At 43.9% G+C, this 21,398-nt stretch overlaps 1 long non-coding RNA gene and 1 pseudogene across 5 annotated transcripts in view; one reads left to right on the top strand and one right to left on the bottom strand.

Moving 5' to 3' along the window:
• LOC123785724 (uncharacterized) overlaps positions 1–19,076 on the top strand; it is a 31,498-nt gene extending 12,422 nt beyond the window's left edge. Inside the window, exons 4-6 of one of the 5 annotated variants that reach the window (XR_015722275.1) lie at positions 5,828–7,029; positions 7,595–7,649; positions 18,899–19,076. This is a non-coding gene — a long non-coding RNA (uncharacterized LOC123785724). Of the gene's footprint in view, positions 1–4,162; positions 4,487–5,827; positions 9,903–18,898 lie in introns of those variants that run through there. The other 4 variants (XR_006777735.2, XR_006777734.2, XR_015722274.1 and 1 more) reach the window with 4 other exon arrangements.
• LOC123785645 (large ribosomal subunit protein uL6 pseudogene) lies at positions 13,306–17,020 on the bottom strand (annotated as a pseudogene).
• Positions 19,077–21,398: the final 2,322 nt, after the last annotated feature.

Genomic DNA, 21,398 nt, shown 5'->3' with positions numbered 1-21,398 from the left:
GTTGCCTGCCCCTCTGTTCTCAGGACAGGGACGAGAATGTGGCAGGCACCTCCCGGGAGGTGAGCATGTTGCAGGGAGGGGCCCTGTTGAGGGAGCCATGTAGACAGATTCCTACCCAGGGCAGGGTGGTCCCCAGAGAGAGTTGGGTGGCTCTTAGAATGACATCCCAAGGCAGCCTCCAAGGGCTACTTCTGTCTTCAGGAAGGGGCCAGGCGGGAGTTGTCCCAAGACTCCTGTCCACGTCCACCACTGAGGTCATCAGCCCTCGGCACAATCTCATTCCTTTCTCTCCGTCGGGAGACAGGAGATGCAGATGGCGTGGGGTGACGTTGAATCCGGCTCTGCCACTTGCTAGTTCTGTGACCTCTTATTCATTTACTATCTTGAAAACTTTTTTTTGCAGACAAAACGCTAATTAGAAAACCTGTTTCTCCGGGCATATCATATATTCAATAAATGTTCGTTGAATGAATGAATGAGTATTTATTTCCTTTTTTGGGGGGCAAGCGTTAGGGAGTGGTACAACCGGTCATGCTTCTGGTAAGTTGAATTCTAGCATCTGCGGGCTGAACAGGTCATTGCGATGACATTTAGTTCACTCCCAGCCTTTAATCCATTCCAGGCACACACTTAAATAAGCTCCCAAAATGGAACCCTTGGTAATGCATTCCCATGTTTTGGCCGTGAGAAAAATCCCTTCTAACATCATTTCACCCCCTCCCTACCCCACCCTAAAGGGCACATCATAGGCATGTCTTGTCTTTGACTCTTTTCTGAGCTGGGATGAGGAATGTGGTGTAACTCGTTGGTTGAGAGTCAGGACGTCTGTATTCTACTCCTAGCTCTGCTGCGAACTCCTGCGTGGCCTTGGGAAATGGAAGCTAGTATTTGTAGAGTCTCTACTGCATGCTGGCCACAGTGCTACGTGGGTCCATGTACATGACCTCACTCATTTCTCACAAGTATGCGGAGTGGAGGCAGAGTCCCCGTTTTACAAAGGGGAAACCTGAGGCTCAGAAAAGTTAAGGAACCTGCATCAAATCACACAGCTTATAAATGATGAGCTCCTGTCCGTGACTCCATAGTTTCTTTCCATCGTGCTAGGCTGACTTCTCTAGGGCCTCCCATTTCCTGATCTGTAAAACAAGGGGATTGGATTCAGTGTTCAGGAAGATACCTTCCAGCTTTGGCATTTTTCACCCCCTGCTCAAGGCCTCTGGAGGGATCTTAGGAAATCGGTGCTTAGCTTCCTGGCTTGGCTTCCCTGCCCTTCCCTGCCCTTCTCTTTTGTTTGTCTTATCCCCAGGCCCTCCTCACAATCCTCTTCAGTGAGTTGGTGTGGGACAAGAAACCAAATGTTTCCCGGGAGTAGGGGCAGATCCATCTGCTGCGTTCCCCGAATAGCGGGCTGTGGGAACACTGCGTTCTGCCCTCCGGCCCTGGTGCCTGGAGTGTTTTCCCTGAGCCGTACTGCCTGTCTGCATTCCCCTCTCTGTGGGGGCTTGGGCCAGCCCAAGGCAGGACCCATTTGCTTTTCTGCGCCTGAAAGCAGATGGCCTCCTGGTGGTTGGGTGGGGTGGGGTGGACTTGCTTCCCAGGCCCAGGGATTTTTTCCTCTGTAGGCTGTATTCATTCCTAAAGTGCCAAGCCTTGCACCCTCAGACTGTGGTGGAGTTCAGTAACTCGTGTGCTCCATGCCCTCACTCCATTTTGGCTCACCCACAGTCGACACAGAGCCCTGATTTCAGATTTCTAGCCATGGCTCCTCTCAGACTATGGTTTGCTTTCTGCATTTATAGATGGGGAACTTGAGGCCTTGGGACTCAGACTGGGACAGGAACTCATGCACCTGCCCTCCCCCAACTGGACTGGACCCCCCCACCCCTGTCTTTCAATAAGGCTGCTTTCCCAACACTGTGTCTGGCTTCCCAAGTCTCCAGTTGCCTATTTCTCATCTTTCTTGGCTGTAACCAGATTTTTGAAAGAGACTGTTTCCTTTGTTGCCTAGGGAGCTCTCACACTTCCTGGTCCAGGGGTGAGGAGCAATGTTCTCTTAGATTCCCGAACCCAGAGGCAGCTGCCTTCACCATCTCTTGTCGCCTGGTAGGCATTGGCTGGTCAGGGGAAGTATCCTGGGTCCAGAGCAGGATTGACTCGGGGACAATGTGACTGTCATTACGAGGTCATCATCAACAACGACATCACCATTTAGGACTTTCCTGTCTACCAGGCACTGTGATGAATGCTTTATACACACAAACTATTTGGTCCCTACAATAATTCTATGAAGTAAGTATTCTTACCTCAATTTTCAGACTGGGAGTCATGGTTAAGAAATTTCTGAACAGTATTAATAGGAGTAGAAGCAGGGTTAGAACCCAGGCTGGCCGACTCCAAAGTTGGTGGACGGTCTCCTCCCTGAATGTCTACCACCTCCGACTCAAGCCTTAGGCAACCTTGGTGAGCAGCTCTTCTTTACAGTGGGTATACAGTAGGTATTCAGCAAGCATACGTGTAGATATGTTCACTACATACTTACTGATGAGCTGAGCTGAACAACGGAGCCCATGTCATTAAACCAAGTCCCTTCTTTGGCACAAGATGAGAGTTCGGGCCATTTTTCCTTCTCTGGGCTGACCTGAACGTCACAGTCTTCACGCTTTGTGACCTGAGGTGAATTCCTGGCTCTTTGGGTGCTGGTGGGACCCACTGGGAAGAGTGAAGATGTCACGCAGAGGGGCATAGAATTGTCAACAGGTTGAGACAGGAGGCTGGACAGCTTGACCTTCAAAAGGGCGGTTGCAGAAAAGGTGAGCTGTATACAGCTGCCTGGGGATTTGCTTATTCTGAAACAGAAAGCCTCACTCCTAGAGTCATGAATTTAGGAACATTCCATCCACCCGTTGGCGGGCATGCCTGGCACCAGTGCCTGTAGTCCTGGGAGTGGGTGTTGGCATGATCAGTGGTGCTCACGGTGCCTTGTTCCCTGCCACATGGAGCCGATGGAGAAAAGCCTCCTGACTTGCTTCCTTTTGCTTTGCTCTTGCTGGCTGTCCTCACCAGGGCTTGGTTCTTGGCTGTGGAGGTTAGTAGCCAAAAGCTTGACTTCGGACCTCTGACCACCCCAACCCCCTCCCCACTCCCCAACACTTGCTAACTCCAGTGAAACCATAGCTGCAGAGATGATCAGAGCTGGGAAGAATCTTAGACCAACTGTCTCATTTTAAAGAGGAAAAACTGAGAAGTAGAGAGTAGGAAGTGACTTGCCTAAGGTGACAGATGGCAGAGTGGGGTAAGCCATATTGTACTTCAGCAGCCTGCCTGCCTTGTCTTTGAGAGCCAGGAGGTATTCATTTAATATACATGTACTGTCTTCTATGTATAATCACATTGCCTCCAGCTGAGTGATCACCTGGGTGTATACACACACCACGCACGCATGCCTGTCCACACACACGTACACGCCCTTGGCTCTGCCAGCTCCCTGTCCCCTTCCACCCCCATCAAAGTTCCTGGTCCAGGTTTCTACCCCTTGTGATCCTGCCTCTTTACAGTGGCTAAGGGTTGACATGACAGTGGAAGCTGTCTAGACCCTTGGCCTCTCCTCCTTTCCACAAAAGCCAAGGCGCCAGGCAGAGAATTTCATCGCTTAGAGTTATGAGGCCTTAGGTTGGTGAGCTTTCTCATTTGGAAAATGGGCATAACAATACACTTAGCTTGGTGCCTGGCACCCAGCCGGCTAATTACGTGTTAGTTACCATGTATTATTGCTAGTGGGAACATTATTATTCCTGAAAGTAGTGTTTCTCTGGGGGATCTCCCACCTAGCTGGGAGATGGGGCTGGGGTTCCACAAACTTTCCATGATGGTACCCTTCCCCAGCTCCCCGCCACACACACACACACACACACACACACACACACACACACACACACACACACACGAGCCTAGCATTCTAGGAGCCCTTGGGGAGGTTTCAGTCCCTACCCTGGACCCATCCATTGTCAAACAAGCCCATAGCATTTCACGGATCTCAGCTCTGCCTGTTGCGAGTTATAAATAACCCCTGGCCATCTGTTCTATGAAACCCCAATACTGAGCCCAAAAGCAGAAGCTTCCTAGATCCCTGTCTCCATCCTTACCCATCTTCTGTTTCTGGCAGGATTTTTATTTTCTCTGCTTCAGAAGTTAAAGCTCTTCCCAAGCCTGTGTGTGGACTCTTCATCATTGCAGATGTCAAGGAAATCTCTGGGGAACGGTTCTTTTGGAAGGAAATGCCCATTTAAAGAAATTGCCCAGAAGTACTGTGCTCCTTCCCTTCACCCATGGCCGGGCAGGGTCAGAGGCTAATATGGCAGATGGAATGTGCACTGAAAACCTGCCAGGCCTGTGAGGTACGTGCCCCCCTACAGCAGAGGGGCTCAGAAGCAGTGGCTCTCGGAGTCTCCAGGGCTAAGCAAACCCCCAACCTTGTTGGGGAGATGAGGTGAGAATCCCTGGGCCCTTCCTTTGTTCTCATTCCTGCCCCCTAAAAACACATAGCAGTCCTGTGGGCCCCGGCCCTTCTCAGCCTGCAATAATTAGCTAGGTATAATATATATTAGCTAAATATAATGACTGGGTAATCAGGTGGCCATATGCTATGGACTGAATATGTGTGTCCCCCGCCCCCCACCAAATTCAGATGTTGAAGCCCTAACACCCAGTGTGATGGTATTTGGAGATGGAGTCTTTAGGAGGCAGTTCGGGTTGGATGAGGTCATGAGGGTGGGGACCTCATAATGGGATTAGTGCCCTTTTAAGAAGAGAGAGCAGAGAGCTTGCCCTCTCTCCCTATGTTCTCACTGAGGAAAGGCCATGGGAGAAGAGTGAGAAGATGGCTTTCTGCCAGCCAGGAAGGAGGCCTCACCAGACTCTGACCATGCCTGCACCCTGACCTTGGACTCCCAGCCTCCAGAACACTGAGAAGATAAATTTCTGTTGTTTAAGACACCCTGTCTGTGGTATTTTATTATGGCCGCCCGAGCTGACTGACACTGTATGAACAAATTGGTCAGGACACTCCCTTCTTCTCAGGAAGAGCATTTCAACAGGGCCTTCTTGGAGACAACGTCAATGGCTGTGGTCTTCTTCTTAGCTGAAACCTGGGGTAGGGGCAGCCATGTTTCTTCCACCACAAGCCAACTGATCAGAAATCCATATGGATGTGAGATATATAAAGTGTTAAATGTATCAAATTTTACTAAATAGAAAGTAGTATTTGTAAGTTATAATGTATAACAATAAAAATTCAACAGACATTCACAGTCCTGCTACGTATTTTAAGAAACAGGACGTTTTTTTTAAGAAACATTGCCTTTGAATGCCTCCCTAATCTTACCCATTCCCCCCTTGAGTTGAGGTAACCCTCATCATTAATTCTGTGCTCATGATTTCCTTGCTTTTCTTTACAGTTTTATCACATTACTTTCTTTTCTTTTAAAGATTATTTATTTATTTATTTGACAGAGAAAGAGACAGCCAGCAAGAGAGGGAACACAAGCAGGGGGAGTGGGAGAGGAAGAAGCAGGCTCCCAGCAGAGGAGCCTGATGTGGGGCTCCATCCCAGAATGCCGGGATCACGCCCTGAGCCGAAGGCAGACGCTTAACGACTGAGCCATCCAGGCGCCCCAAAGTTTTATCACATTTCTATCCCAAAATGAGATATAGCTTGATTTCATACGTTTTTGAGTATTTTATCAGTGGGATCAAAGTACATATCTTCTCGAGACTGGTTTCTTTCATCTCTGTTGCTTTGCGTTGCTATTCACGTTTTCTTTCATTATAGTGCTGGATTCCCTTGCGTGAATATACCACAACTTACTTCTCAATTCTGTTGCTGATGGAAAGGATTTCCCCCCAGTCTGGGAGTACTGGATGCTACACTACAACGAATGTTCTTCTACCTGAAAGAGCTGCTCTAGTGTGTATACAAAGCAGTGGAATTGTTGCCCCACAGAGTAAAGACATCTTAACTTTGTTAGATAATGTAAGACGTGCTTTCTAAGGTGATTGCCCCAATTAACACTTCCACTAACAGTGATATTGTCAAACTTAAAAATTTTGTTTGTTTATTGGGAGGGATTAAAATGGTATCTCTTGGGGCACGCGGGTGGCTCAGTCGGTGAAGCATCTGCCTTTGGCTCAGGTCATGACCCCAGGGTCCTGGAATTGGCCCTGCTCAGCTGGGAGTCTGCTTATTCCTCTCCCTCTGTCCCTCCACCCACCCCCCACCCCACTTGTGCTCTCTCTTTATCAAATAAATAAATAAAATCTTAAAAAAAATGGCATCTCTTATGGTTAAAATTTGCATATCCCTGATGACTAATAGAGTTGACTACTTTTTCAGATATTTATTGGCCATTCGTATTTCTTCATTTGTGAAATTCCTGTTCAAGTGCTTGGCCCATTTTTCTATTAGATTGTTTATCATTTTCTTATTGGTTGTAGAGTTCCTCATATTCTTTTTTTTTTTTTTAAGTAGGCTCCATGCCCAACACAGAGCCCAACATGGGGCTTGAATTCGAAACCCTGACATCGAGACCTGAGCTGAGTTCAAGAGTCAGACACTGAGCTGATGGAGCCACCCAGGCCCCCTCATATTCTTGATAGTAGTCATTTGTCAGAGAGAAGTATGACAGATATCTTCTCCCACTCTGGTTTCCTTTTCACTCTTGAGATGTCTTTTTGCTTCTTTTCCTTTAGAGTTAAGGATTTTTGTTTTGTTTAGGAAATCTCTGTTTTGCAAGGTCATGAAGATACTTTTTTCTATTTTCTTCCAGAAGTGGTCTTTTTTGACCTTTCACATTTAGGTCTCTGTGTCTGAACCAAGTTTTGTATGTGGTGTGAGGCTGTTGGTGTCCCCAGTGGCAAAAGCTGCTGGTGTCCCCACAGAGCAGGCCACTGGGGACCCTGATGGCACTGCCATGTGGCTGATACTGATAGCCCCCACCCTTCTTCTTTATTCCCAGCCATCTTCAGACATGTCAGGTAAGCCAATGTCCCTAACAATCTTTCTTTGTGGATATTTTCTATTTTTGCTCCATGGTGTTTCTATAGGTCCTTAAATAGACTATTGAGCCCTCCCAGGGCTATTTTTGTTTGTGGATAGCTGTCCGTTGTTTTTTGTGGGGGAACAAACCTGCTGTCCCCTACTCTGCCATCTTGCTGATGTCACTCCAAAGTTGTGTTTGCTGTTTATAAATTCTAAATCTGAAGTTATTTGTTTTTAGCACTTCAGAGATGTTACTCCATTGTCTCCTGGCTTTCATTGTTTCTGTTGAAGAGTTTGCTAACTGAATTAGCTCCTTTGCAACAATGTGTCTTTTTACTCTGTCTGCTTTTAAGATTTTCTCTTTTTGTTTTTTCCAGTTTTACTATGATGTATTTTGTTTTGTTTTGTTTTCAGGGGAGGGGTATAGATATTCTTGAGTCTATGGCTCCATTTTTGTTGTTGTTTTGGTTTTTTTCTTCATTTCTCTTTTTCCCCTGTGTGTGTGTGTGTGTGTGTGTGTGTATTTTATTCAAGTATAGTTAACATACAGTGTTATATTAGTTTCAGGTGTATATGGTGATTCGACAATTCTATGTATTACACTGTGCTCCTCATGGTAAGTGTGCTCTTAATCCCCCTCACCTATTTCACCCATCCCCACCCACCTCCTCTATCATTTTGGAATGTTCTAGGATTTAGAATACTTACATTTGTTTTTGTTTTTTAAGATTTTTTAAAAACTTATTTGGTGGGGGGAGAGGAGAGAGAGAGCATGAGCAAGAGGGAGGAGCAGAGGGAGAGGAAGAAATAGACTCCCCACTGAGTGGAGAGCCTGATGTGGGGCTCAATCTCAGGACCTTGAGATCATAGCCTGAGCCGAAGGCAGATGCTTAACCGACTGAGCCTCCCAGGTGTCCCGGAATGCTTATATTTCAAGTATCTCTTCAAATACTGCATCTGTCTTATCTTTCTTTTCTCTTCTTGTGGCACACCAATTACACATATGTTGGGATTTTAACTATATACTATGCGTCTTACACATTTTCTGCCTTTTTGGGAGAGTGATTTTAATTTTAATCTGATTTTTTTCATTGATTCATCTTCCAGTTTACCAATCCTTTCTTTGGCTTCATCTAATCTGCTGTTAGACCCATCAAATGAATTATTTGTTGTTAAATATGTTATTCTATTTTTCAGTCCTAGGATCTCTTCAAGAGAAGAGAATCTTTCAAGATTCTATTCCTCTGCCAAAATATATATCTTTTAATGTATTTTCTTGAATACATTAATCATAGTTATTTTAAAGTCTGTATATGGTAAATAACAAATCTCAATCGACTATGGGTCTGGGTTTTCTTCTTGGGGATAAAGGTCTTTTTTTTTTTTTTCCCTCTTGGCTTTCAATCTCTTGTGTTGCCAATTTTTGATTGATTGCTAGATATTGTTTCTGATAAATTGTAGAAGGTCTAGATGATGTTAACTTCCTCCAGATAAGGATTTAATTTTCTTCTGGCAGGCAGATAGATTATGATCAAATTAACCTGATTCAATTGAGACTTGTCTGTTTCCATGTTACCCTTACTTCGAGGATATAGTTCTTCCAGTGGCTTAATTGAAAGCCTGGGGCCCTGAACTCTAATTTGTCTCTCCTGAACCATAGCATTGCCAAAATTTCTACTTGGTTTCTTGAAGCATTGCCTTACATATGCACAATGTAGGCAAATTACTTGATGGAAAATTGTCTTCAGAATGTTGGGATCAGCTGAGTACATTTCCCTTTTCTTTGGACTTTGGCCCTCCATCCAAGATGGCCACCATAGCTTCATGCCTTCAACTGATTTTGACTAGATTTTTGACCTCTCGGTGTGAGGGATAATCATTTTTTTTAAAGATTTTATTTATTTGACAGAGAGAGACACAGTGAGACAGGGAACACAAGCAGGGAGAGTGGGAGAGGGAGAAGCAGGATTCCCGCTGAACAGGGATCCCGATGCAGGGCTCGATCTCAGGACTCTGGGATCATGTCCTGAGCCGAAGGCAGACGCTTAATGACTGAGCCACCCAGGTGCCCCAGTGTGAGGAATAATCTGATACCAGTTACGTTTTTATAAGTAAAAGCAAAAGTCCCCCCTAGATTAAAAACTCAGTGAGAGCAGGGACCGACCATGTCTATCTCATTCTTCACTGTATCCTAGTTTCTAGGGCAGTGACTAGAATACAGTAGGTGCTTAATAAATGGGGCAGCCCAGTCTTGGCTTCTACATGGGTCACATTAATGATGTGATTTGCCTCAGGAATTGCAAGTGAACCTCAAAATCTGGGCAGATGCAGCACCTGAACCACTGTGGTATCTCCTGTGATTTTAATTGGAATTGCATTGAAACTATCAATTTCACAGAGATTTGACATCTTTATAATTTTGTGTATTCCAAACTATACATAAGATGTCTCTCTCCATTTATTTAATTTACAAAGAAAGGCAACATAATAGATCAAGAGCATGGATTCTATGGCTAAACTGCCTGGGTTCAAGTCCCAGCTCTATCATTCAATAGATTTGTGACCTGGTGATAGTTTCTAGTTTCCTCACCTATAAATGCAATGATTATAATAATAATGTCTTTCTCATAGGGATGGTTATGAGGAATTAGTAAGTTAATAATTGTAAAACATTAGAAGCACTTGATACGTAGTGGGTTTTGCAAAACTGTTATATGAAATAATAATTCCCCTTTAATGTTTTCCAATAAAGTTTTAAATATTTCTTCATAAAAAACTTGCAATCTTCTGTTAGATATATTCCTAGTTACTTTATATTTAGATGTTATTTTGAATGACCATAGTTTTAAAACTTGTATTCTCTATCTGTTTTTGCTGGTTCATGGAAATAAAATTAAGTGAAATTGATTTTTGTATAGTGATATTTTTTCTCAGTAACCTTGCAAAATGCTTCAATTTGTTCTAATTACTTACCTGTGCATTCTTTAGGATTTGTCTTACAGATAATCTTATCATCTGTGAGAAATAACAATTTTGATGATCCCACATCAATTCTTTTAAATTTCCCCTCTCTTCCTTTTTTCCTTTCCCACCTTCTGTGTCTTGCTTTGACTTTCCAGATCAATGTGGGTGATAATATATAGCCTCTTCTTGTTCCTGATATTGTAGGAAATATTTCAAAGGATCTGCTGTTATGTATAGTATTTGCTGCGAGTTTTTTTTTTTTAAAGATTTTATTTATTTATTTGACAGAGAGAGAGACAGCCAGCAAGAGAGGGAACACAGGCAGGGGGAGTGGGAGAGGAAGAAGCAGGCTTATAGCGGAGGAGCCTGATGTGGGGCTCGATACCATAACGCCAGGATCACGCCCTGAGCCGAAGGCAGATGCTTAACCGCTGTGCCACCCAGGCGCCCCTTGCTGCGAGTTTTTAAAGGCTATTTTTTAAAATCAATTTCCTTCTGTTTCTAGTGTGCTAAGAGTTTTCATCATGAACAGATATTTAATCAAATTTTTTTAAAGTAGCAAGTGAGATGATTTATCTCCTTTAGTCTGTTAATGTGGTGAAGTACATTAATTGTTTTTTTTTAAAAATGATAGAACAACTTTCATTCCTTGAATAAACCCTTGGTTAAGATGTTGTATATGTTGCTATATCTGGTTTGCTAATTTTTTGTTTAGATTTTGCATATATATATTCATGATAAAAATGGCCTATAAAATTTTGTTTTCATACTTTTTTTGATCTGGTTTTGGTATCAAGGTTATGCTAGGTTTGTAAAATGATTTGGGCATTTCCCCTTTTTTATATTTCTAGAAGAGTTTTTTTAAGATAGCAATTATTTATTTCTTGAATTTTGGTAAAACTACTGACTCAATTTCCTTATTGGTTACAAGACCATTCAGATTTTTTTCCTTGGGTTAGTTTTGGTAAATTATATTTTCCTAGAAATTTTTCCATTTCATCTAAAGCTCCAAAATTTTGCACATAAAAATTTTCGTAATATCATCTTACTATCTTTTAAAAATCCTTGTAGCCTATGTATTTCTGCCCCCTTTTCATTCTTCATTTTTTTGTGTCATATCCTCTCTCTTTTACACAATCATTCTTGCCAGGGTTTTATCAATTTTATAAGGCTTTTCAAAAAAGCTAGCTTTTGGCATTATTGATTCTATTTTATTAATTCTGGTTCTTATCTTTATTGTTTTCTTCCTTCTACTTTCTTTGAATTTAATCTATTGTTCTTTATTAAATTTCTGAAGTTGAATAGTTAACACATTAATTTTTAATCTTTTTCTTTAAAGATTTTTTAAGTTATTTTAGAGAGAGAGAATGAGAGAGCAGGGGGAGGGGCAGAGAGAGAGAGAGAAACTTAAGCAGACTCTGCACTGAGCACAGAGCCCAATGCAGGGCTCCATCTCACGACTCTGAGATCACCACCTGAGCTGAAACAAAGTTGGATGCTTAACTGACTGTGCCACCCAGGTGCCCGTAATTTTCAATCTGTTTATTTTCTAATATAAGCATTGAGATTATGATTTCCTTCTGAAGTGCCAGTTTAATTGTATTTAACAAATTTGACATGTAGTGTTTTTGTTTTAAGCTTTTTTAAATATTTAAATTTCCATTATAATTTACTCTTTAATCTATGAATTATTAAATTTTTTTATATCTCTTTCATGGATGATATTTTCACTAAGAATTATAATTCTAGGATGAGAGTTATTTTTAAGGTATATTAATGATATAACTCTATTAATGATATGCTATCTTCTGACTTTCACTATTGATGAAAAGCAGTCTAATTGTCCTTTACTTGAAGGTTATATATCTTTTCTCTCTGACTGGTTTTAATATCTTTTCATTCTTTTGAATTAAAAAAAATTGAGACATTCTGAAAATTTCACTGTGATGTGGTCTAGGTGTGGATTACCTTTTATTTATACTGTTTGTGATTAGCTGGGCTTCCCAATTTAGTGGACGGTTATCAGTTATCTATTTTTCAGTTCCAAGAAAATGTCAGCTATTAACTCTTCAAATATTAAGTCGTTCATTCTCTCTCTCATGTCTTCCAGAATTCCAACTTAATTTTTCTGTCATACTTTCCATCTCTTTGTGTCTCCGAACTGCATTCTGGATAATTTCTTCAGATCTGTCTTCCGGTACAATAATTCTCACTTCAGCTTTGTCTAATTTGGTGTTAAGCCTGCCACTTCATTTTTAGAACATTTTTTTTAAATTGGGAAAATGCAACACAATTCAGAAAAATGTGAAAAAAAATAGACACACAGCTTAACAATTAATTATAAAACAAATGCCAAGTAATTGCCCTAGAAATAGAGCATTACCAATAGTCCAGAAGCCCCTTGTATGTCCTTTCATGATCTCTAACCCCTTCCTCCACCAGAGGTAACCACCACTCTAACTTCAATGTAATTAATGTTTTTGCTTCTCCTAATAGTTTTATCAGCTCTGTCCATTTTTGTCTGCTCTCTTTAATAATCTGTATACATTTGGAGTCTTGCTTCTTTCATTCAACATGATATTTGAAAGTTAATCCATGTTTGTACCAATGGTTCATTTACCTTCACTGCTGTGAGGTAGTCTGTTGTATGAATATATTATGCATTTTCATTCTGTTTTGTTGGGTTAGTTCATCCCCCCTTTTGAAGAGGAACCACTTTCAACAATGCTGCCATGAACATTGGTATATGTATTTGTGTATGTATACACCATGTGTATGTATGTTGGAGCACATGTGTAGGAGTTTCTCTAGGCTATATACTAGGAGTGAACTTGTCAGGTCACAGATTATGTATATCTTCAATTTTGCTAGATAATTCAAAGCCATTTTCTAAAATGGTTGTTCCACTAATTTTTTAATTTCAGTTGTTTTACTTAATTCATTTTGAGAATTTTTGGGGTTCGTCTTCAAATCTGCTTGATAATACACTCCCTTGCTCTTTACTCATATGTTAAATGTCTTCAAGTCTGCACCTTTACTTATTTCATATACTATTTTTGATAATTCCAAAACAGAAGGTTTGCAGGTTTGATTCTGCTGTCTCAGAGCTTCCCGACCTTGACATTGTTGACATTATGGGCTAGATGAATCTTCATTGTGGGAAGCTGTCCTGGGCATTGTAGAACGTTTAACAGCATCCCTGATCTCTACACACTAGATCCAGTGGCACGCATTTCTCCCCCTCCAATTGTGACAACCAAAAATATCCCCTGCAGGGCAAAATTGCCCTGGACTGTGAACCACTATGCTTTCTATTTTTTTTTTCCCCTCCTGGGACCTCACTTCCTAGGTCTTGTTTCCTTGTGTTTTGTGATTTGTCTTTACTGTAAGCTCATGTTTCTTAGAACTGTGCCCTGGAAATTCTCTGATGCCCGGGTTGAAGCTGTTTTCTTTCAGGACTGTTTTTCATTTGCTACTGAGGGCATTGGCAGCTCAGGATTGCAAAAAAAGTAAATTTTTGGTTGTGATTATTTGGGCCACCTAGGTGGTGTGAATTTGGGCAGCAACACTGCACAATGGCTAGCTGGTAGTTACTACTTCTCAAGAAGAGATGTTTTTCTCCCTTCTGTTCATTGCAAGTAGATAGAGCATGGATTTATTTTGAATTCACCCTTAAAATCAATTGCAGCCTTTGGGTTCCAGGTTTATAGGTTTAGAGCATGGATTTATTTTTAATTCACCCTTAAAATCAATTGCAGCCTTTGGGTTCCAGGTTTATAGGTTTATGCTGGGAGTGCAGCTTCCTCTAAGACTCCTCACCTTTGACAAGCCCTCCAATGCCTTGTGAGGTTTGTGAAAGTTGAAGCTCATTGTAAATGCTGACATCAGTGTGAGGATTCTCTCTGAGTCCTGCTTTCATGACTTTAGGTTTCCAAATTCACCTTTCATTCTTCTCCAGTCAATTGCTACATTTAAAAAGAGGTGTTTTTGTTTGTTGGTTTGGTTTGGTTTGCTTGAAGAAAAAGCCCCAAATCAATATGGCTTTTCTTGCATCTTTAAAATACCACAAATAAGTCTGAAAAGTCATCTGGCCTTTTGCTGTTTCTGTAGCTGGACAACCTAGATCTTATTCATCAGCCTGCTCTGAAACATAGATGCCATCCCAGAACGTTCTGGTATCCTTATTTTTAACTGTTGTGGCTTGCTGAATCAATATAGCTGAATTTGATACAAGTTCAATGCCATTTCCTTCAAGAATTAACTCATCTTTCTGGGTCTGAGATACTGAAAAAGCAACACCTGGCCTCATACAAACCCTGTGGATATATTTTTTTCATCCACGAAATTTCAGATTTCAACCAGGGAACCATTCTCCTGAATAACAATGTTTATGGTGAAGTGAGCATACCCGGACCTCATCTTGTAATGGAAGCCCAGCGTAACACCCTTGATCAAGTTCTGTACATGACTACAGATAGTGTGAGTGGAAGCCAGTTCTTTTCTAGGTCCCACCATTCATCAGCTCGGAGCCTCTTCTTTTTCTTTCCAAGGAGACTGAGTTCTACATCGATGTGATTTAAGTACTTTTGCAGAGTTCCTCTGGGACCCTTCAGAGTAACAGCGCATCAGAGTGATGTCAACATTTTCTGGAATGTCAGCGGTCTATTGCCAAGAATGGTCTTCATTCTCGCAGTAGAGGAGGCAGAGTGAAAAGAGGTTTTCATTTATTTTGTCCAGTATTTTTAGTTGTCTTTAGTGTGAGGATCAGTCGGTACACTCCTCTGCTATATTTTAGAACCTGTAGCCCGCCACTTTCAAAAATGAATAGCAATGGTGAAGTTAGCTGAATAAATGTGTGGATTTTTAACAGCCGCAAAGAAGCAGTACAAAACCAAATTAACATAGTTTATACCGAAGTGCACTCCTGTGCACCTATGCTAGACGTGGGTCAGTTTTGAGAGGATCAGTGAAGTCCATGAGGACGGGTGTTTAACAGAGGGAGCAGTGAAGTGTCCTTCGGTCAGGCATGTGTCAACACAGACCCCAGGTATACATCGCTATGACAGTTCTCAGTGTTAGTCTCAGCTGTTCTATGAAAAGAAGGAAATGGACCCAAACATTGCCTAAAGTTAGACCACACAATAGGTGCATTATCCAGTGCATTCTAAAATTCTAGGAAGAGTGAGTCTTTTCGGTGAGTGTAATTCACTTTCATCGTAAGAGTTCCCTGGAGATGAAGCCCCATTGATAGGGCTGGTGCTCCATGATTCGGCTCTATCCTCAAGTTTATGAGAAGTGGTCAAGAGCACTGAGGTCAGACAGCCAGGGTCAGAGTCCAGGCTCCCCCACTTAAAAGGTTTTCTTCTGAACCTCTCTGCGTCTCTGTTTTATTATTGGGAAATGAGAATAATGCTAGAAACTACCCCACAGATTTGTTGCGCAGCGTGTGAATAAGCACACACCAGACACCAAGAATTGTGCCTGGAACATATAAGCACTCAACAGAGGTTAACTTTAAAAATGTAAAGAATACAGAAACTTAAAGCAAAACTCATACTTAAACATCCAAGGATTTCTCCTAAAATGTGATGTCATGCCCATCAGACAGCACTGCATTTCTTCACCATCGGTGGTTTCACGGTGCGCGGAGTAGTCAAGCAGTACGAGAAGAAAGCAGATGCCAGTGGTCAGTCTCTCAGGCTGTAGGGCCAGTGTCAGTTCAGTGTGAGCACTTCCTCCATCTAATGCGTCAGCAGTGTTTTACTTTCAAGATGAGAGTGTTTACAAGTCTTGTCACATCAGTAAGACGTGAGCCGCCTGAGCTCTGGTGAGTTGGGTCCTTCAAAGCCTTTTAATTCCCTGTGGTGGGAAAGCAGTTCAGTAAATCTTTCCGACAAGTTTCCGTGATGTCATCACCCAACAGCATCAACATAAACAATGTCTCCATACTCTGCTTCGTCTTCTTCCAAACTTCCAATAAACCAACAAAAGCCCACAAAGAAAGAAAATTCACAGTTTTGGTGCCTTGCTCTGTGGAATCATGCAGTGAGTGTGATTTGCAAAGTGCGTGGTCCATATTCTTCAAACAAATGATGTTAGGCCAACTCCTTTCAGTAGGACAAAACTACTGAGACTCTTCTGCCCCCCTCTTTGCCTTTGTTTGTGGGAACCCCGTCCATCTGCAGTGAGCTTGGGTTTTGCATGTTTATAGCCACACTCTTTTTAACAACCTCTTCTTGGGAGGTGGAAGTCTGGTTTCATCAAAAGCTCTGGTGGACTGCCTTTCAGGACCAGGGGGCCGTAAGTCTCTCCCTGGTCTCATGGAGAGATCCTAGCCTGATAAGTGTGAATCTTGCTTTAAGTGTCTGCATTTTTTGCTTGTTTTCTTTAAGTTAGCATTTGTTGGGCACATACTCTGTGCCAGGATCTATTCTAGGTGCTTTCCATGTGATTCATTCAACTGGGAAGGCAACAGGCAGCCTAAGCCACATTTGGCTCTTCTCAATAGGGTAGGAGCAAAGCAAGAGTGAGAGGTCCAAGTCACAACCATCACCTGCCTGCAGCCCCCACCCCCCTGCCCTGCACTTCCCGACACAGTTGATGGCTCCCCTATCCACCCCACGTCTGAAGTGGGGACCTAAAAGGACCTCCCTCACTTCCCACATCCCATCTGCTCTCGGTCCCTCATGGTCTCTCCCTCATTGGCTTACCTCTATTGCAGCACTTTTCACACTGATCTGGAACTATCTGTCTCCCTGTCCATCTTGCCCTCTGAGGACAGAGACTGTCTTCCATCTCTGAATGGTCAGTGCCATAGCAGACCCTCAAAAGATGTTCATTGCATAAATAAATAATGTCCTATCATTTCTATGTAAGAATTTCTTGAGTTAATCCCTCTGTCCCCATTCCATTAACTGCCCCAGTTGAGGGTCCTGGTCTTTCCCATCAGAACTCTTAATAAAGTAATCTCTTAACTGATGTTCCTTCTCTCCACTTTGGCTTACTCCCACTCACTTTCCTCATCCTCTCAAGGGTCATCTCTCCAAGGCACAACTTAGAGTGTACCGTGGTTCTGATTAAACATTGCAATGCTTCTCTTTATAATTAAGGTCTCATCACCTGTCTTTGTTTCTCCTGAGCACTATGTTTAGCCATGCTAAATGGTAGTGTATATGCAGTGTGTGTGTGTGTGTGTGTGTGTGTGTGTGTGTGCGTAGGTTTCAGTGCCTCTGCGCATGTGTCTTCTACCTGGGATGCTACCCCCTTTTCTCTACCTGCCAATCTCCTACCCATCCCTTGAGACCCAATTTGTGGGGACTCCTGGGACTCTAGAGCCTCCAGCTTCAGGATTAGACCTCTGGGGGAGTGTTTGTTGATTGCCATTGCTTACATATCTATGCCCCCCCCCCCACCTGCTAGACTCTGAGTCCCTTAAAATCCTGAGCTTGGTGTCCTTAACTCCTTGGTAAGCTTTAAAAAATCCTGAAGGGCAGCAGGAAGGAGCTGTACATCTTCCGTGCACAGTGAAAACTGTTTTCAGTCCAAAGATCCTGGAGGAAGAGCCCGGGTCGACGCTGTGGCTGCCATGGCTGCTAACAATGTTCCAAACCCCAGAACATGGGCTTTTACTCCAGCCTCCCTGCCTCATCTCTCCGTCTATACCCTCCTCCTTCCCACTCTTCGTCTTTTCTTTTATTCATTTTCCTTCCCCTCCTTCTTCCTGTTGCTATTTAGCATTAATCTTATGTTGCACAAAGCAATATTATAGCAATGGTAATGGAAATAAGTGATAATAATAGTGTACCCACAATTCTGCTACCACAACAAATCTGATTGTTTTCATTTGTCTAGATTCCCTTCCCATCTCTGTATGCCCACATAATTTTGCAGAGTTGTAATCATAATGCAGTTTTAATTTTGTAGTCTACTTTTTAACTTAATATCAGAAGCATTTTCCATGCTCCTACATAGTCTTCATAATTATCATTTTAATGGCTGCATAATATTCCGTAGAATAGATATGCCAAGTTTTACTTAACTGTTTCCTTTCTGCTGGACAGTTCCAGTTTTTCCCTGTTGCAGAGTGTGCTGTAATAAACAGCATCGTTTACTCCTCTTTCTTCTTCCTCCCTGTTCACTTTTCCTCACTTTCTCCTCTCTTTGCTGTTTCTCGTGTCTCCTTCTACCTCCTTGACCATAACTGTCTTTTAGAATAGTAATTTGCCCCCAAGTGAATATGGAAATCACCTTAGTGGGGCCCAGGATTTTGGAAAGAAAAATTACTACTAATTGGTTATAAAATGCTGCTATGGTCACTTTTGCTATTTTTGTACCCTTAAAACAGTATAAATGGTAAAGCTTCTTGCCCACAGGGTGTAGGAATATAGGATTAGGCAGGACTATGAGAGAAGGCGCAAGCCTATGACAGGGACACAATGTTTGTAATGGAAGAAAGAGAGACACGACCTGAATGTCTAGCGATAGGGAAACAGCTAAGTAAACCATGTTATGTCCATGCTCAGAATATAACGTATCATTTCAAGAGATTGTTGTAGGGGCGCCTGGGTGGTTCAGTGGGTGAAGCATCTGCCTTCGGCTCAGGTCTTGATCCCAGGGTCCTGGGATCGAGCCCCGCATCCAGCTCCCTGCTCAGTGGGGAGTCTGCTTCTCCCTCTCCCTCTGCCTGTCACTCCCCTTCCTTGTGCTCTCTCTCAATAAATAAATAAAATCTTACAAAAAATAAAGATATTGTTGCAGATCTGTATGTACCAGCTTAGGTAGATAAGACTTTTTTTTGGTGAATTTAGTTGCAGAATATTCGTAGTTACAATTTACATGAAAAATAACAGCAAAACGCAAGCTCACATGACAGTACCTTATACTTTCTGTGAATCTATACAGACAGGCTGATAACAGTGATCACCTCTCTGTTCGGGAGAAAAGGCATGGATTTGGGGGACCGATCAAAGGGAATCGAAGCCTAAACTGCACTGGTTTCATTTTTGTTTTAATCAAGGAAAATGTACTCACATATTGCCTGTATAACCAAAAATTAATTAAATGAATGTTGCTGCTGTTGTGTCTTCTTGTTTGCATTGTACACTGACCAGCCCGGATTCAGGTGCTGTCTGCGCAGAAATGAACTGTATGTAGTAAGAGAGTGCGGCTAAATATGCAAATGTCCTGTTGGGAAGAGTGGGCTTTCCCCCCGTCCCCCGCTGGTGTGTAGGTTGTTTCAGACAGTACTGGTGGGCCCCGCTGGGGGGAAGCTTTTCCGGAAGATGAGGATGCCCCTGACTCAGTCCCTGCCTCTCAGCCAGTCTTCCCCACCCCCAGCCCAGCAGGTGGAAGCTGAGGGTTTTGAAGTGCAATCTCTTGCCCTGAATCCTGGATGGAGGACAACAGATGGGGCCACACAGCCTTGCTGCTCAGACCGAGGGGAACAGGTGGAGGCTCTGGGGCCAGAGTGTGAATGCTGGCGATTCATGAGTGGTGCAGGCAGGCGGGGTGCCCAGCTCAAGGCCGGGGACAGCTGAGCAGCGCGTGGGCGGGAGAAGGAGCAGGGGCACGGGGGTGGGCTGGGGTGGGTGGGTTCAGCCGTGGAGAGGAGGCATGACAAGGCAGAGGATAAGGGAGGGAAAGAGGGAGAATTCCTCCCGCCCACTCCCGCCCGGCCCACCCGGGAGATTGAGGCAGGAGGGAGGTCAGAGGTCCCAGGCTGACCTGACAGGCTTAGGGAGCAGCAGGATGAGTGGACACAGTGAGGGAGGACAGTGCGCCTTTTCTGCCCCTCCGCCCTCCTCCCCCATCCCCAGCTGTCCTCTACGTAGCCCTAAACCCGAGGCATTTGGGCCATTCCAGCAGCTGGGCCAGGCCTTTGGCTGGGTCAGGGCCCGGGGAGGGGAGGGAAGCAGCTGCCACCCCTCCCCTTGCAGACAAGCGGTAGGAGCACGAGGAGGTGACCAGGTTGGGAAGTCACGAACACATGACAGGACAGTCCACACTATTCTGCCCCAAACTCTCACCTGCCTACTGCCCCCCTCACCCCATTTCTCTTTAGTTAAGTGAAAGGGTAGTAGGAAAGGTAAGAGAACTGTGAATATAGTGATGGTTATTAGTAACACTTATAGAACACTTACTGTATGCACAAGGCTACTGATGTTATAATTTATCACTGTATCCTTCCAACAGCCCACTATGAAAGTACTGGAACTTCCATTTTACAGGTGAGAAAACTGAGGCTTCTTGGTTAAGTAACGCGCTCAAAGTCAGACACTAAGAAGGGACAAAAGATTTGATGTCGCATTTGTTTGACACAAGAGACCAAACTCATAACCTTTGAGGAGGACTGAATGAGCAAAAGGCTCACCTGAGACCCAGCCCTTCCCCATTTCCAGAAGGAGCGAGAGGGGGATGGGGCTAAATTAGCTGTTTTCTCTGTCTGAATTCCGAGCAGGTAGATGAGGTAGGGCGGAAAGTAAAGGAAGCTAGAAAACCCTTTTCTCTGGAGCTATTTCCCAATAGGAGTGATCCCACCCCTTTGGGCTGGTTTAGGAGACTTGGGCTGGAGAAAAGGGAACCAAGCACTTTGACCTGGGCGTCAGGAGACCGGAGTCTCTCCATTCGCTCTGGGTGGGCAGGTTTGCTGGCATTCCTAGACCCGAGCCCCCTGGGTCTTACAGCTTTCCATAGGAGCAAGACAAAGCCTCCGGAGGTGGGGACAGGGACTCCGTCTGTCTCCCTCTGGCCTGGTGCACTCTGCCGGTGGAACATCTCACCGGACGCCTGGCGCAGTGCACCTGCGAGTCGTCCTACCCCTGAACCCAGATACGGCTCCTTCTCCCAGCCTCAGGAATCCGGCACAGAGCGGGCTGGGGATCGAGCAGCAGCTGGGGGGGGGAGGGGGGGGCGGGGTGCAGGCCCTGGGCAGCGCCTCACCCCACGCCCAGACTTCCGTCCGGCCAGCAGGGGGAGCCCGAGGCCCAGGCAACGGCCCTGAGCGGGGCGGCTTCTTCTGGCTCAGGTTGCTATGGGTCAACAGAGCCACTGGCCACCCTGAGCCTCAGTGTCCTGGTCTGAGAAATGGGAAAATAATTATACTTAACTTCATCAGCAGTGATGTGAGAGTTAAATGAGTTCTAGACAATAAAGCGTTGCTAGACTCTCTTCTTGTTCTTTTGTACTATGTTATTCTGAACATTCAGCATTCAGTAAATGTTTCTTGAACTCTGCTAGGCACTAGAAACCCATTTTCAGTCCTGGATGAAGCCTGTCTAACTTGTGGGCCACAGACCATGGTTAAAATGGAAAAGCTTGGCAACTGGAGGCCTCCTCTGTGCCTCCCATGCCCCTGACCAGAGAGAGTGGGGGCTCTTGGGTGTGAGTGGACACTTCCAGCAAG

Source organism: Ursus americanus, chromosome 2 (genome assembly GCF_024610735.1).
Source record: "Ursus americanus isolate L20-20 chromosome 2, mUrsAme1.1.p, whole genome shotgun sequence".
NCBI lineage: Eukaryota > Metazoa > Chordata > Mammalia > Carnivora > Ursidae > Ursus > Ursus americanus.
This window is presented reverse-complemented; position numbering and strand designations above follow the sequence as displayed.